At 34.2% G+C, this 15,523-nt stretch overlaps 1 long non-coding RNA gene across 1 annotated transcript; it reads left to right on the top strand.

The window, feature by feature from the left end:
- Positions 1 to 5,800: 5,800 nt before the first annotated feature.
- On the top strand, positions 5,801 to 6,728 carry LOC107912782 (uncharacterized). The gene is made up of 2 exons (XR_001688287.2): positions 5,801 to 6,173; positions 6,476 to 6,728. It is a non-coding gene; the product is annotated as an uncharacterized lncRNA (long non-coding RNA).
- Positions 6,729 to 15,523: the final 8,795 nt, after the last annotated feature.

Here is a 15,523-nt window from a genome sequence, read left to right as displayed (position 1 = left end):
TCTTTTATTCATTGACTTTTTTCTTGTACCGTAGGGGTGCGTGGTTGGTTGGTTTTCGTTGGTTTCTAGGTTACTGAAATGATTTTTAATTAATTAATTAGAAACCTCTTATGACCTTTAATACATAATGATATGATGTAATGCAAATGCATGAATGCAAAGGAGGTATCAATTTTGATTCAATTGCCTTTAGAAAATTTCACTTGAAAATAAAATCTTTTACATAAAGTTGAGTTACAGATAAAATTTCGCTCTAATCTTTTACATAAAGTTGAGTTACAGATAAAATTTCGCTCTAACACTCAAAGTCTTAATTTTTCTAAGCAACGAGGCCAGCTCCTATCCGCGATTCGATTCCAACTCATACTTCACGCTCAGTGTGTCTGCCTGTACCGCTAAAGCTTGCAAGTTTATCAGCTACCTCCTGAATCTAGGTTATGGCTTCTCCCATAAGGTAATATCTGTTTCTGACCTGGTCTTGCGCATGGTGAAGCTGCTCTTTCCAATAGTCCTCATTTGCCTTGAAAAACTGGATCCGCATCTCACAGTTTTACAATGACGCCTCTAATTCTTCTATTCTTCCTTTCATTTCTTCTATCTTGCTCAAGCTTGCCCTCAATTCCATTGCAGTGTTGCAGTTTCGGTACTGATGTAGAGACTTCTCAAGTTCTGCCACTCTAGCCCTTAATTCATCTCGCTCATTTCTACTTTCCGACAGACTCTTCTCTAAATCTTCGTTTCGTGCCTGAGCTTCTCGGTATTTCCTTTCCCACCGGTCGACATTGGTCTTTTCTTCTCGGATTTCATGGCGCCATTATTCGGATGTCTTACCTAACCCCGCAGTCCTCATAGACAGACGTAGTTTCTTATAGTCAGTCTTCAAGCTGTCTAAATCTTCATCGGCCTTAGTTTTCCCTTTTCTCCACTTTTCAGCCTCTGACCTCTGGACATCAGCGTCTAATCTTAGGTGCATCTTCTCTTCCTCCAATTATTCGATCTTCTTCCCAAGCTCTGAACTCTTCTTCTCGAAATCTTGCCTTATAATTTCCAATTCTGATGGGGTGACTTGTAATTGTTCTCCCATAGGTCAAGCATTCTCCAAGCTTGGCCTAGGAACGTTATCATTAACCCTATTCTTAAACCATCCATCATACTCGGGCGTTACCATGGAACCGACAGCCAACCTCTTCATCCAACAAGTTTGCTTCCAAGCATCCGATAGCTCCTGAACTTTCTTCTTATAGTGAGCACCTTTAAAAGAGAATTCACTCTGAGCAAGTCCGTAAGTCGTGGGTACAAACTACCTCGACTTATATTGCCTCAACACAAGTAATGGAGTATACCTGGTAGCTCCCCAAATTCCTAACAAAGGAACCCAATCAAAGTTACCACATCGGTACATGATCTCATCAGGAACCATCCAATAAGCTCTCCACTCGATATCCTCCTCCTTGAGGTTTTGAAGAATTTTCATCCACTTCTCCTCCGAGATATCCTCTCTTCTTTGTATAGCTGCCTCCTTTTTCAGCGGGGAGTAACCTTCGGAAAAGACCCGATAAGAAACCTTGTCTACCTTCTAAAAGTGCCCATGAAATCATACCATCAATAATTGTACACAACCAATAAACCGCCCCTCGCTTGTCTTCCGGCATGAGCTCAAAGATCTGAACGTTTCGACCAATATCGTCGGTACCGGTGTGATTCCCCTTTCAAGGCGATCGAATAAGTCAATGACTACCTCGTCCACGTGCCTCAACGCCTTAGGAAAAATTACCAATCCGTAGATGCTTAAGGCGAAGATGTCGACCCTCTTTCTTTCGTCTGGATGCGTCAAGATCAAATCTCGCAAATTCTCCTAAGGGATACATTTACTATCTCTTTTTTGTTGAATTCGAGCAGTGACCCAAGGCTCGCTCATCCCGGAAATACTCATCAATTTCTTCACAAAAGTCTGACCACTAAAGGCCCGGGCATAAGTTTTTCTGACTTGAATTTTCGGACACTTGAGCAGAGTAGTGTATTCCTCCATGGTAGGTACTAAATCCACTTCTCCAAAAGTGAAACACTTGTAAGCAGAATTCCAAAACTGCACCATATCTCGGAACAGATGTTTATCCACTCTAATGTCTAGCAAGTAGGATATATCACCGTAGCTTTGATAAAACAACTGCTTGGTCCCTTTATCCCAACTAGTCCAAATATCCCTCAACTCTTGCAGCTCATTCTGTGCTACATTGATGTGAGTGAAATCTTGCAACTCTGATATATATCCTTCTGCCAATCTATCCCCTTTTTTCTGATTGTAGCTTCTCTGACCATGCACGCACGGCCGCGTTATCCTCGACTTTACTAAGAAATTCATTCTCCATGTCAAACTTTCTAACTTAGTAATTGAATACGAATCAACACCTCTTTTAGTATGCAATTTCAAGCAAAAAAAATCAAAACAAAACACAGGTTAGTATCACATAATAATGATAAAATGCAAGCACATAAACGATAATTACAACACATATACGGGTAAGTACTAAGGCTCGACGCGGTTCCACCCATGGATAGCTCCTAAGGTTCATTATATGTGGTTCGGTTCTAGAGATAAGGTACCCGAACCAGTAGATTCCTCAATCCTCGCCCATTATAGGCTCATATAGATCGAGTTCGGTTCGGGGGGATACATTTCCCTATGACCATGTGGAGATGAAAATCTCACGAAATCATAGGTACGGATGTACCCCGAAAGTAATCCACTAGCCCATGTGGAGGTGAAAACCTCACGAAAGCGTAGTTTCTTACTCTCACCTAGAAGGTGTGACCACAGCGGTCACGCAATGAAATGCAGTACTATTCTACGAGATCCGAACCATAACACTCATACAAACGAATGCAACCATGATTTTCAAAACAAGTTTTCGATTTTTGACAGAAGGACAGCAAATAATCGATTTTATGGCTAGACTCTCTTAAAGGTCCCCAGCGGAGTCGCCATGCTGTCGAAACCACCCTTTGTGAAAATTTAAAAATTTAAATTTAATGGAAAATAGGGAATCGACTTTTGAAAAACTGAAATATGGAGTCGCCACCGATCTTTTGTTTGTGTGATCGGGTCACCTAAGAATTTGGTTATTTCAATAAAACATTTTGGTTTACTAAAATAACGATCCTGGTCTATGAAAATACGAGAGAACGGGCTCGGGATTCGGTTACGTATGAGGAAGGATTAGCACCCTCACTACGCCCAAAATTGGTACCAAATTGATTAGATACTGTCCTTATGTCTAAAATAAAAAATCTTTTTGAAATGTGGTTCTTTTTTAATAACATTTGAGTAACCCGAGTTGGTTGCCAAAATCTTCTTGTTTTGACGTCCGAAAGTTTATACCTTGAAAATTACAAAAGGATGTCCAACTATTTGGTCCAACAAAAAAACCGAAACCCAACACAGTAGGGCACGATTCCTCGAATTTCCAAACATTGAACATTGCCTCACCTTAGGAAATACGAGTGAAATTCTGAAGATATATTCGATTATTTTGAACAAACGGGAAATTGTAACCCAGCACGATAGGGTACTATTCCCCGAATTGTCAAACATCGAACATTTCTTTCGTTTTAAAGGGTTTTTAGAAAACGTGAGTAAAATTCCAAAGGGATCTTTGATCGTTTAGAACAAATGAAAAAGCGCAACCTAGCATGATAGGGCACGATTCTCAAATCGCCAAACCTCGAACATCCTTTATTTTAAAAGGTTTTTAACAAACATGAGTGAAAACCTAAAGGAATATTCAATTGTTTTGAGCAAACGAGAAATCACAACCCAGCGCGATAGGGCATGATTCCCGAATTGTCAAACACCGAATATTGCCTTCGTTTTAACGGATTTTTAGAAGACATGAATGAAATTTTGAAGGGATATTTGATTATTTTAAGCAAATGAGAAATTGCAACCCAGCACGTTAGGGCACGATTCCATGCATTGCCAAATATCATATATCACATTCGCTTAAGGGATTTTTAAAAGACATGGGCAAAATTCAAAAGGGACCTTCGATTACTTTGAGCAAACGAGAAATTGCAACCCAACACGTTAGGGCACGATTCCACGAATTACCAAGTATCGAATATCGCATTCGTTTTAAAGAATTCTTAATAGTTGTGAAACTAGTTTAAAACGCATCAATTTGATTTGAAATAAGACGAAATTAATCATAAAATTTGGATTTTATAAAACCACATTTCAAAAATCAAGTGAAAAACAATGAATGGGGTAATATGTGTACGCATAAAAATACGACAATGGAAAAATGAAGATAATACAATTTATTTAATCAACTACAAGAACTTAAATGACTAAGCATAACTAGTTTGGAAATGTAACTGAATTTCAACCATGCATGGAGAATAATTAACATGACAATATGAAACAATGAATAAAATATGCAACGAAAATATGCATGACATGATATGATATGACTACTATTAGATACACAAAACAAAATGCAAATCAAAGACGTAATAAGGTATAAAATTATTTTAAGGACGACGAATAAATGGGCACATGAAATGTAGGTTGACAAATTTGTAAATATATAAAAAAGAACTAAGGCTAGATATACAGTTTCTTGAAATAGACATTATAGAATGAAAGTTTGAATCGACTTGCATGTAAAGTATTTTAAACACAAGTACATTTAAAAAGTTGATACTACATGATGATTTAAATAATATATATAATATAAAAGAATAATAATGAAGATATATGACAAGACATAACACACAAAATAGATTTATAAAACATATGTACATATAAGTTTATTGTAAAAAAAACGTGAAATTAATAACAAGATATATATAATTTCTTAAAATAGTCTAAAAATTATGCATAGTCTTATATCAAAACGTTTAAAATAATAGACTATATATACACAAAAGCAATATAATGTAACGATATACTCAAACGATACGAATTTTATAATTACAAAAAGAAACAATGACTTTTCGAAAATTATTTCATATATATAGAGAGAGAGAAAATACTTGATAAATCACAAAGCAAAAAGTGTATTAATATATATACATATAGGTGTAAAAAAACAAATGCATGTAAAATAACATAGATGTGATAATATATATAGGGCTAGATTAGTCTTATTATATATTATATACATAATAGATTTAAAAAAACATGCTTATATATAAGGAGAACTACATGTATAAAATACATGGATTTAGTAACATATATATATAAATTAAGAAATGAGTATCAATAAATATGTACATATGTATGATAATAATTTAAGAGATATATTACGTTGGACTACATAATAAAATATAAGAATAAACTTAAAAAAAACCATCTGTATAAAAAATATAAGGTTAATAATAATATATATGAAATAAAGAAAAAATCACTTTAATATAAAGTATATATGTATATACAGTAGTGTATGTGAGAAACATTATAAAAGGGATTGAAAAAAACGAAATCAAATCATTAAAATATATAAAGAATAATAAGTAAACAAGGATAAAAACAATTGAATGCGTCTAAAAAATTGATAATAAGCCATAAAATGAATAAATAAAGAGAAGGGACTTAATTAAAAGGGAATTAAAATAAGGGGGACAAAGTATAAATGGAAACAAATGCCAAAATGACAAAGGGGGAAGCATGTAACAAGTGCGAATGCGCAGGGACTAAATGTGAAAATGATCCAGACCCCCAAGACGCAATACTGTACTGCGGACTAAAGTGCAAACGCATGCAAATTAATGAGCTAATTTAAGAAAACAAAACAGAACAGCCAAGGCGTGATTGAATATACACGCAAAAAAAAGGAGGGACTCAGCTCGTAAATAACCCATTTGCTGCGTATAGGCACGGGTTCGGGTCCTGGAGCCGGTCGACGCGCGGACCCTCCCCCCTTGAAACGGTGCCGTTTCGTCTTTTGCTTAAGACTTAAAGAAAATGAATGGCATTTTGCCATTTTTCCCAGTTGCAGGCCAAATACCCAATCATTAGGGTTTCAGCGCTGCAACTTTCATCCCCTAGGGCCGACTCTTGGGTTTCACCAGCACATAATGTGCCTCCGCCACCGCCGAGACCCAAAGCCCCCTTTTTTGGTTCCGTTTCCATGCCCAAGGGACCCCGATGACGGAACCGATGATGTAATCAGGTAAACTCTTCCCTTTTCTTATTTTCTTCTGCTAAAACACATTCAAACCTCGAAGAAGAGGATCTATTCAAAAAAAGAAAAGGAAAATGGAACTCGAAATCACCTCTCGAAAATTTCGGCTTGATTTTTTTGTATTTTGTATTTCCGTGTGCTTAATATGCGTTCGTTTGTATTGCTTGTGTCCAAAAAGAGATTTACAGTCGAAAATCAACAGCTTTATAGCCGAATAATCAAAAAATAAAGAAAAATATAATTTTTTCTTTGCTTTCGTATTGGCTACTGCTCTGTTTGTCTTCTTGCAGGTACGGGTGTGCGTTGGTGTGTGTACGGGGGCGTGGCGTGGCTGCTGAAACGTTGGGGCGTACGGAGGCATAGAGCTACTGTCCGGTTGCTGTTGCGGCGCAAGAGAAAGAGGGTGACTTTGGGTTTGCCGAAACTTGGCTCAATTTTTGAGCCGTTTGGGCCTGTTCCAGTTATTGGGCCCTTGTATTTGGGCTACGGAATATTGTAACGATTTCGACTGTAATAGGACACTAAATTTTTATTTGGGTTTTATACTTATTGTTTTTTTTTTGTTTATTTTGTTCATTTTGTTTTGTTTTGTGTTTGCAATGGGCCGGGCAAATTGGCCTGCTTACAATCTTTGTAGGTTTTTTATAGACATCAAATAAAAAAAACAGTGATTCAAAGCAAATAATAACAAATCAGGAGAAAAGCACCAAATCGGAAGAACTCAAAATACCAGAAATCAAACCCGAAAACCTAAGGTGATTTTATTATTTTTTTTATTTTTTTTCTATTTTCGAATCTATTTACTCACATGTATACATATATTACAAACACATAAAAAATACAAAAAAATAAAAGAAAGAGTACCTTTCGGAGTTTTGGCCACCGCACTCGGTGGCCAACGACGGTAATCAGAGGCAACCTTATGGCGGTCCGGCGACTTGAGACATGGCCTGGCCTCGGATGCTTTGAGAGAGGGGAGGGGAACTTTTTTTTTTGAAGAAGAAGAAGAAGAAGAAGAGTGAAAATGAAATTTTTTGAAATTTTTTTAGCTTTTATAGCCTAGTAGTCAAGGAGAGGGCACTCCATCAGGCTATCAATCATCTTTATATATATATATATATATATTCAATAAATTTTTTTTAGAATCAAGGCTGAAATGATAGAATATATAATAATTAAAGGTTAAATTTGTTATATATCAATCAAAAATAGGATAATTTGGTGAAAAAGTAAATGTTGAGATTAATTTGCTCAACATCAAAATTGAGAGGAACCAAAGAGAATTTTTAACCCAAATATTTTTATATGTTAGATCAACTATAAAGTTAGAAATTTTGTGTTAAACGGCTTAAATGGAATATCGATGGGGGAATTATAAATTTTCATGTAATCAAAAGACTAAAAAAAAACTTGAATTGAATTATCAATTTTTAAAAAGAGCTAAATAACAATTTTCGATCTAGGGGCTAAAAGGGCATAAATTCAATTGTCTTTTGTTTAAAGTGACTAAACTGGAAATTTTCTATTGATTAAGAGGTGCCAAAACCTCCTGCGTCAAATGTATATGTGCAGAATATAAATAATAATAAAAAAATTATCATCTTCGTCTACCAGACTAAATTTTGATGATCTCTTTTTAGTATTATAAATTTAATAGTTAAATTTTGTTATTAGTTTTTATATTTTGTAAAAGTTTTCGATTTAATTCTTGCATTTTAATTTGGTCATTTTTAGTTTTTTACTTTTCAAATTTTAAATTTTTAATTCTCTCCAAATGATAACTGTTAAATTAATTAAATTAAGCTCTGCTATTTTCAAAATTTGATGTGCCAAACATATTATCGTATGTGTAATGCTATGTTGCTTATTTTTTTCCACATATTACTTATTAAAAATCTAGTTAAAGGGTTAATGACTGTCATTTACGTGAAGACAAAAAATTTAAAATTAGAAAAGTATAGGGACTTAGAATGATTCAGTTGGAGAATATGAATCAAATCTACAATTGTACTCATAATACATGATTGGTAATTGAATTTAACCAAACTATTTTAAATGTTACCGTTTAGGCCAGGACTAAAATTGACCAACTCAGAAGTATAGTAACTACAATTGACCAACTCGAAAAGTACAGGGACTAAAATTAATCAAATTGAGTATAAAGACTAAATCCACAACTTCTACAACATATAGGGACTAATGCAAAATTTAACCTAAATTTAATTAATAATCTTTTCTGATATTATAAACTTAACTTTAGTTTTGCCTCTCTTATCGGACAATCCTCGTCTATTTAACTCAAATATTCAATTTCGCATATGATGAAGTAATAAGCAATTTAAAGATGTTCCTGACTCAGCGGAAAAAAACACTCCTTCCAATTTTGGTTAATATATTGTTTGTTGATTATTCAAAATTATTTAGTTGATAATTAAACTTTTTTTATTTAGTTAATCCTTGAATTTGTATTTCGCTACTCATGTTAATATCTCCACACTAATATCATTAGTTTATGTTAGTGGTGATGCGTGGTAGTTTCTCAGTATGCCACATGATAAACATAAATTAAAAATCTTTAAAAATACATAAATTAATTTTTTATATTATTTATTTACTCATATATTTAATTTTTTTTAAATTCTATATATTTTTAATTTCAAAATAACAATGATAACATGATATTTTATAGAAATAAAAATAAAAATATATAAACTTACTAAAAATATATCTAATTAAGATAACAATTTGTCTAGATTCATTTCTGATGCAGAAACTTATAATTTTTTTATTAATTTATATATTTTAAAAGATTTTTATTTTTAATTTATGTTTATCACATGTCACCATCAGATTAGCTATTAGTGTCACGACAACACAAATTAATGGTGTTAGTGCGAAGGTATTAACCTTAGTGACAGAAAATAAGTTCATGTACAAAATATGTCCAAAAAACAAATTTAAATACTAATTAAATACTTTTAGATAAATTGGGGCAAACTAAATATGTAACGCCCCAATTTTCGGGAATTCTGTGAATGTTGGCAAAATTTCATGCTTTAATTTTGTCATTTGTGAGTGAAATTATGAAATAGGACCTATATGAAAATGTTTGAAAATGCTATAGGCTAAATTGAAGTGGCCAAATAAATAGGAGTGCAAAATAGGAGGATTTGCATGACAAACCTCCCATTTTACATGAAGTGGCCAGCCATTATGTTGTTGTAGACAAAATGTGTACTTGATATCCATAATTTATGGTACAAATTGATACAAATTGATAATGGGTTAGGTAAATGTTCCATGATAATGGGTTAGGTAAATGTTCCATGATTGGAATTTCATGTCTTTTGTATTAAAAAATTAAATGGACGAAATATGAAATTTTATTAAAAGAAAAAGGGGTGAAAAGAACAAAGTTTTGTCCATCTTTGTTCATCATAGCCTAAAGTTAGAGAAGAGAAAGGAGAGGAGAAAGCTCTTGAATGTTCGGTCACTTGGGGAAGAAAATTGAAGGTAAGTTCATGGTAGTTTGCTTTTATCTTGATGTTCATGAGTTCTTCTTGATTCTACCTTAACTCTTGAAGCATATTTTGGTTTTGGGTTGTGTTGTGAGCATTTGGTCATGAATTAAGATGAAGGAAATGATTGTTGTTTCATGTTCTTTTGATGAAAAATGGAAGATATGTGAAGTTGAGCCAAACAAATGAGCATGCATGTGCTTAGATGCTAAGGGGAAAAATCGGCTAATATGTTGTGCTTTAAAATGATGAAATGGAGATTATACTTAAGTAAAATCATAGATATGTGATGATTGATTGGTGATATACATGTTTAAAAAAAAACATGCATGCAAGTTATGTGTGAAAGAGTGATTTGGTAATAAATCTGCTTGGGGCAGCAGCAGTAACGTGACTTTGGAAAATCACCATAAATTGTGGGAGATGAGTTAGAAGCTGCATAAATTATGTAATTAAAGCTTAATGAGTCTAGTTTCAAATGGAATAAACGAGAACATATTTTGAATTCTGTACAATGAGAAATTTGATTCGTAATGAAGAGTGGTCAGATTAGTCAAACAGTGAAACATGCGAAACTTTGAGAAAAATCTGGTATTGATTGGCCAAACCAAAAATTCTGAAAATTTTATGGATATAAGATATATGAGTCTATTTTCAGGTAAAATTAACGGCACTTGATTTGGAGTTTCGTAGCTCCAGTTATAAATGATTTAGTGACTGTTGCTCAGGAAGACAGCTTGCAGTGAAATTATGATTATGTGGTAAACACTGACAAAAATTTGTTAATGAGTTGCTTATTGATTTCTTATAAGCTTACTATGATCTGTAGGTGTGGTTGGCCGAATATTGTAAGGGGTTAATACGTAGTTTGTATTTGAATAGTTAGATTAACGTGTTAGTAATCCAATTGTAGGCGGTTCGTGTGTGGATCTCGTCAGCATATCGTCGCAAACAGGTGTGTAACTAACACCCTCTTTCTTAGTCTGGATCGGCAAAATTCAAAATGTCGAAATGCCGAAAACCGGTATTTTGTAGATTTACGAGTATGCGAATGCTCGTGAGGTAAATCGATTAATGTTTTTGGTAAACTGCAAAATTTGGACTGCAAAGTGCATGATTTCTGTGCCCTCGATATTTTTGAGCTTAATGGGCCAAAATTGGAATGATGGGCCAACGGGCCCAATTCGGTAAGGACCCTCGGTACGTGATTCTGTTAGTACGTGAAAAGTAAGAATATGCATGAAAAACCCTAAAATAGATAAATTACTGAAATACCTTTAAAAGTGGAAAATTTACAATTTTACCCCTAGTAGATAAATTACTGAAATACCCCTAGGGTTAAATTGACCTAAATGCATGTTTGATTGTTGTTATTTACTGCATGCCATGTTGTTATTATCTGATACATGGGATTGGGATATTGACGGAGGAAGTACTGAAAGTGGCTTGTCCACGTACTGGAGGCTTTGCCTCAATTTACTGTTAACTGAGCAGCAAGGCTGCAACTGTGGAGTGTTAGGCTGGGTGGGTTGAGCTATTCCCCACATGGAGTGTATGGCTGGTACGGGTGGAGTGTAGTGGTTGGTGGGTTGAGTAGTCTCCCCAAATGGGCTTGCATATGTTTATTGATGTTGCATGTATTTTGAAATGGGCCTATGAGCCATACTGTTATCTGAATAAGGGGCTAAGGCCCAGTTTATTGTAATCTGAAAAGGGCTCTGGCCCAGTATCACTGTTACCTGAATGGGCTTAGGCCCAATGGACTTGAGCTGACTTGGGCTTTGAATGGGTTTTCCTTACACACTGAGTTTCCCCAAATTCACCCCCTTTTATTTTCATCCACGCAGGTAATCCCCAACCATAGTGGGCTTGGAGCTGTGAAGGAATTCGAAATGGCCACCCGTTCTGAAAGTTTGATTTTCTTCTGGTGAACTGAACATCCTTTTATTTACGTTTGAAGTTTTGGGTTTTTAAATGTAATAAGGCCGCTTAATTATTTTTGATGGTTTTAATATGTATTACTAAGATAGGTATTACTTATTTTAACTGTTGAAATTGGATAGCTTTAGGGCTCGTTTTCAAAAACAACAATTGATTTCAAAATAACACGACAACAAACAAAGCTTCCGCAATGAAAGCATTTTCCAAAATTAATCACTTTTCCTAAAAATGACTTAATCAAAATCGGTTTCCTAGAAATATCCATGACGTTAAGGTGTGGCAATGGCGGTATGCATGTCTAGGATTGGATCCGAAGGGAGCTTGGTACTTAAGCAGTCCGATGGACTCACCACCTCTTTTCCGGTTTCCTACCTGGTGCACAGCTTCCATTCACTTTAACCAATAATGAAATTATCTTTTAAAACACTAAGTAAGTTTTTTCTGGATCAACAATATAAAATGTTTTGAACGCTTCGATGTGGCATGTCGGATCCGGTCATAACGTCTGGACCGGATTTGGGGTGCTACAAAATATTAACCTTTCAAATTTCGAAAGATCCTTCTACGGTAGAAAATTCTTTCTTTTTATCATACTTTTAATAAATTAAGGGTAAATTAAGGAAATGATCACTTATATTTTGTTAGGTTTACGTTTTAGTCCTACAGAAAATTCTTTTGTTTTGTCATACTTTTATAAATTAAGAAAATGATCTTGGTTAAATTTATATTTTAATCGTTAAACTTTAATTTGTTACAAACGACCACTAACATTATGGATATGAAACATTTTGGTTACTGTGTTGTTACCTGAGATTAGAAGTGTGATAGAAATCACATTTGGCTATTAAATGCTAACATGGATTCCGTTTCATTATCGCATAATTTAGATTTTTTTAAAAAAAATTAACATTTTCTTTCTCTTTCTTTACTTTGTTTTTCTAACTTTCTCTCTCTCCTTTCACAACCCTAGTCGCTGCCATCAGAGCTTTAATCAGAGGCCACCAAAATGGAGATCTCTTTCTCATATACTATTCTCTCAATTTGAAGCTTTCGGAAACGTCTAAAAAATCCCCTAAATGACACCAAAGCTTTGAAGTTTTCTTTATTTCGATCTTTGTAACTAACCGACATCTCATCTTCAATTTCTGATATGTAACTCTTTTCACTGTCTACTAACCTTTGACCATTAGGATCGACGAACAAAGAACCCAAACCCCTTGAACCGGTCGAACCTGAAATGGTTTCTACTTCCTTTTTTTTTCCTTTTTTTGAAGCTCTATTGTTTATGCAGGAGTCTCTCTCTCTCTCTCTCTAGGTAATGGAGTGGTGATGATGAATGGGTCTGCTGGTTTAAAGAGTGGTAGTGATAGACGGATGATGTGAGGAGGGGTGCTCAATGGTGGAGATGGCCTAAGGTAGATAGTCAGGTGAGGGAAGTGGGGGTAGTAGAGATGGTGGAAATGGTGATGATGATGGTGAATAGGAGAGACGAGAGAGGAGTGAAAATAAATCAAACTAATAAGAAAAAAAAAGAGAGAGAAAAGAAATAAAAAATAAAGGAAAAAGATCAAAAAAATGTATTTAAATTACGTGACAAATACATGGAAGTGATGCTAGTGTTTAACGAGTGACGTGTGATTTCCATTCAATCCTACCACTAGTTAACAACACAGGAACCAAAATGTTACAAATTGATAACATTAGTGAGTGTTTCGAAATAAATAAAAATTTAACAACTAAAACGTAAACTTAACCAAACACAAGTGACTTTTATGATATTTAAATTTTATAATATCTATTCTATTTAATTTCTTTATTTAAGTATGATTATTTACTTTAATTTTATTGTGTTTGTTTTATATTTTGTGGCATGTAGCAATGGATGATAATGCAACAAACAACTCATTTCATCCAATATAAAAAACATGCTAGAGAAGAAGCATAATGATAAATTTAATTCTCAATGTTGAAATATTTTGTTAATTTGACTCTTATTTTTTTCTTGAGCTAAATTTGATTATTAACATTTCAAAAACAGTTAAATCATTTTTTTAATGGAAATATTAACAACAACATTAATTTTTTTAATAATATTAGTGTGGCAATCTGCACAACAGTTCACATGTAGCTCATGCTAATATGACAATATTTGTCTGATATGCCACGTTGACAAAGAAATTTAAAATTTATAAAAATATTCAAAAAAAATTAAATTAAAAAAAGTTAGCATGAAGTACACAAGAGTTAGCATGTTTAAAAGTTCAATGTTTAGTCAATATTTCCTTAAAAAAAGGTAACTTGACTCTTTTTGGAAGGTTGATGATCAAATTTGACTCTTTTTAAAAGGTTGAGAAAAGCTAAAGTGCAAAATAAAAATTATTATGAGTATTATTGCTGCAATTTCTACAAAGTTTAAAAAAATAGTCAACCATCGCATGATTGAGGATTCAAAAGCAGTGTTATTTGTGAGCAATGTTATCTTCACATCCATTTGAAGGACCGGATAAAATCTCGTGGTGTCACACTTCGACCGAAGCTTTTTCTGTCAAAAGTGCTTACAAGATCTTGAAGTAAGATGAGTGGCATTCTAGATATGAGAAATGGAAATGCGCATGGAAGCTTCCAGGTCCACAGAGAGTCCGTTTTTTTATTTGGATTGTCTTACAGCAAAGATTTCTCAGCAATGCAGAAAGAGTCAAATGAGGACTAGCGATTGATCCTTCTTGCTCTATCTGTGGTCATGAATCGGAAGACATTTTGCATATTCTCAGAGATTGCACAACAGCTAAAGATGTTTGGAATCAGATTATCTCAGGTAACCACTTACTGGAATTTTTCTCTAATAGTTTATATGATTAGATTCTTTCTAATGTGCAAGACAATACTATGATTCATGAGGGAAGAGTCAATTGGGCTTGCCTTTTTGGAATACTTACTCGGCACATTTGGAAGAACTGAAATTATTTTTCAAGAAAAACTTGGAGACCACGTGAGATAGTCAAAGCTTCGTACAGTTGGGTCAAACAATTTTTTTCAGTCTCTAGTGTTGAAATGATGGGTTACGATAACTTGTCCATTGATGATCGGCCTTTTGGATAGCAGATCTTCTTTAACACCGATGATGCTGTGACAGCCCTAAAGTGACCCTAGTCGGAAAGCGGTTTCGGGACCGCTAAACCAAGTCACCAAATTATTTGAATATGATAATTATTGTCTAAAATATGTGAATATGAATGTGTGAAAGTTTTAAGCTTCGATTTAGTTAATTGCATGTGAATTTAGTTAATAGGACTTATGTGGGAAAATTTAGAAATGTGCTAGGCAAATGTAAGTGGCCTATTAATGCATGTTATAAAGGTGATGGGTTTGCATGTCAAATTACCCAAAATTTGACTAGTGGCCGGCCATGCTATGGGATAAAAGGTATTTTAAACCTTTTATGTTAGTGTTTTATGTTAGGAAAAATAAAATAAGGAGCATGGGCAATAAAATAATAATGGTTAGTAGGATGATGAAAAAAAAAAGGGTTCTCATTTGTTTCTTCTTGACCGAAAAATCAAAGGAAGGAGGGGAAGAAAAGGTTGAAGAGGTTCGGCCATACTTGTATCTAGATTAAGGTATGTTTGATGATGTTCCATGAGATGCATGCATGTTTTAGTTGTTAGCTTGAGTTCTACCTAGCCCATGGTCTAAATCTTGCTATGTGATGGAGATGATACTCGGCCATGGATGTGTCATTCTTGCTTGGTGTTGATGTTGTGTTGATGAGATATCAAGTTATTTTTGTGACCCAAGTTGAGATTTGGATTTTGGAATGAGTAAAGTTTTCGGCTATGGTAATTATAAGGGTGATAGATGTTGTTTCATGCTAAATCTAGA

The sequence above is a fragment of the Gossypium hirsutum genome, chromosome A09 (assembly GCF_007990345.1).
Source record: "Gossypium hirsutum isolate 1008001.06 chromosome A09, Gossypium_hirsutum_v2.1, whole genome shotgun sequence".
Lineage (NCBI taxonomy): Eukaryota > Viridiplantae > Streptophyta > Magnoliopsida > Malvales > Malvaceae > Gossypium > Gossypium hirsutum.
The sequence above is the reverse complement of the archived record's forward strand: the minus strand, read 5'-3'. Positions and strand labels throughout refer to the sequence as shown.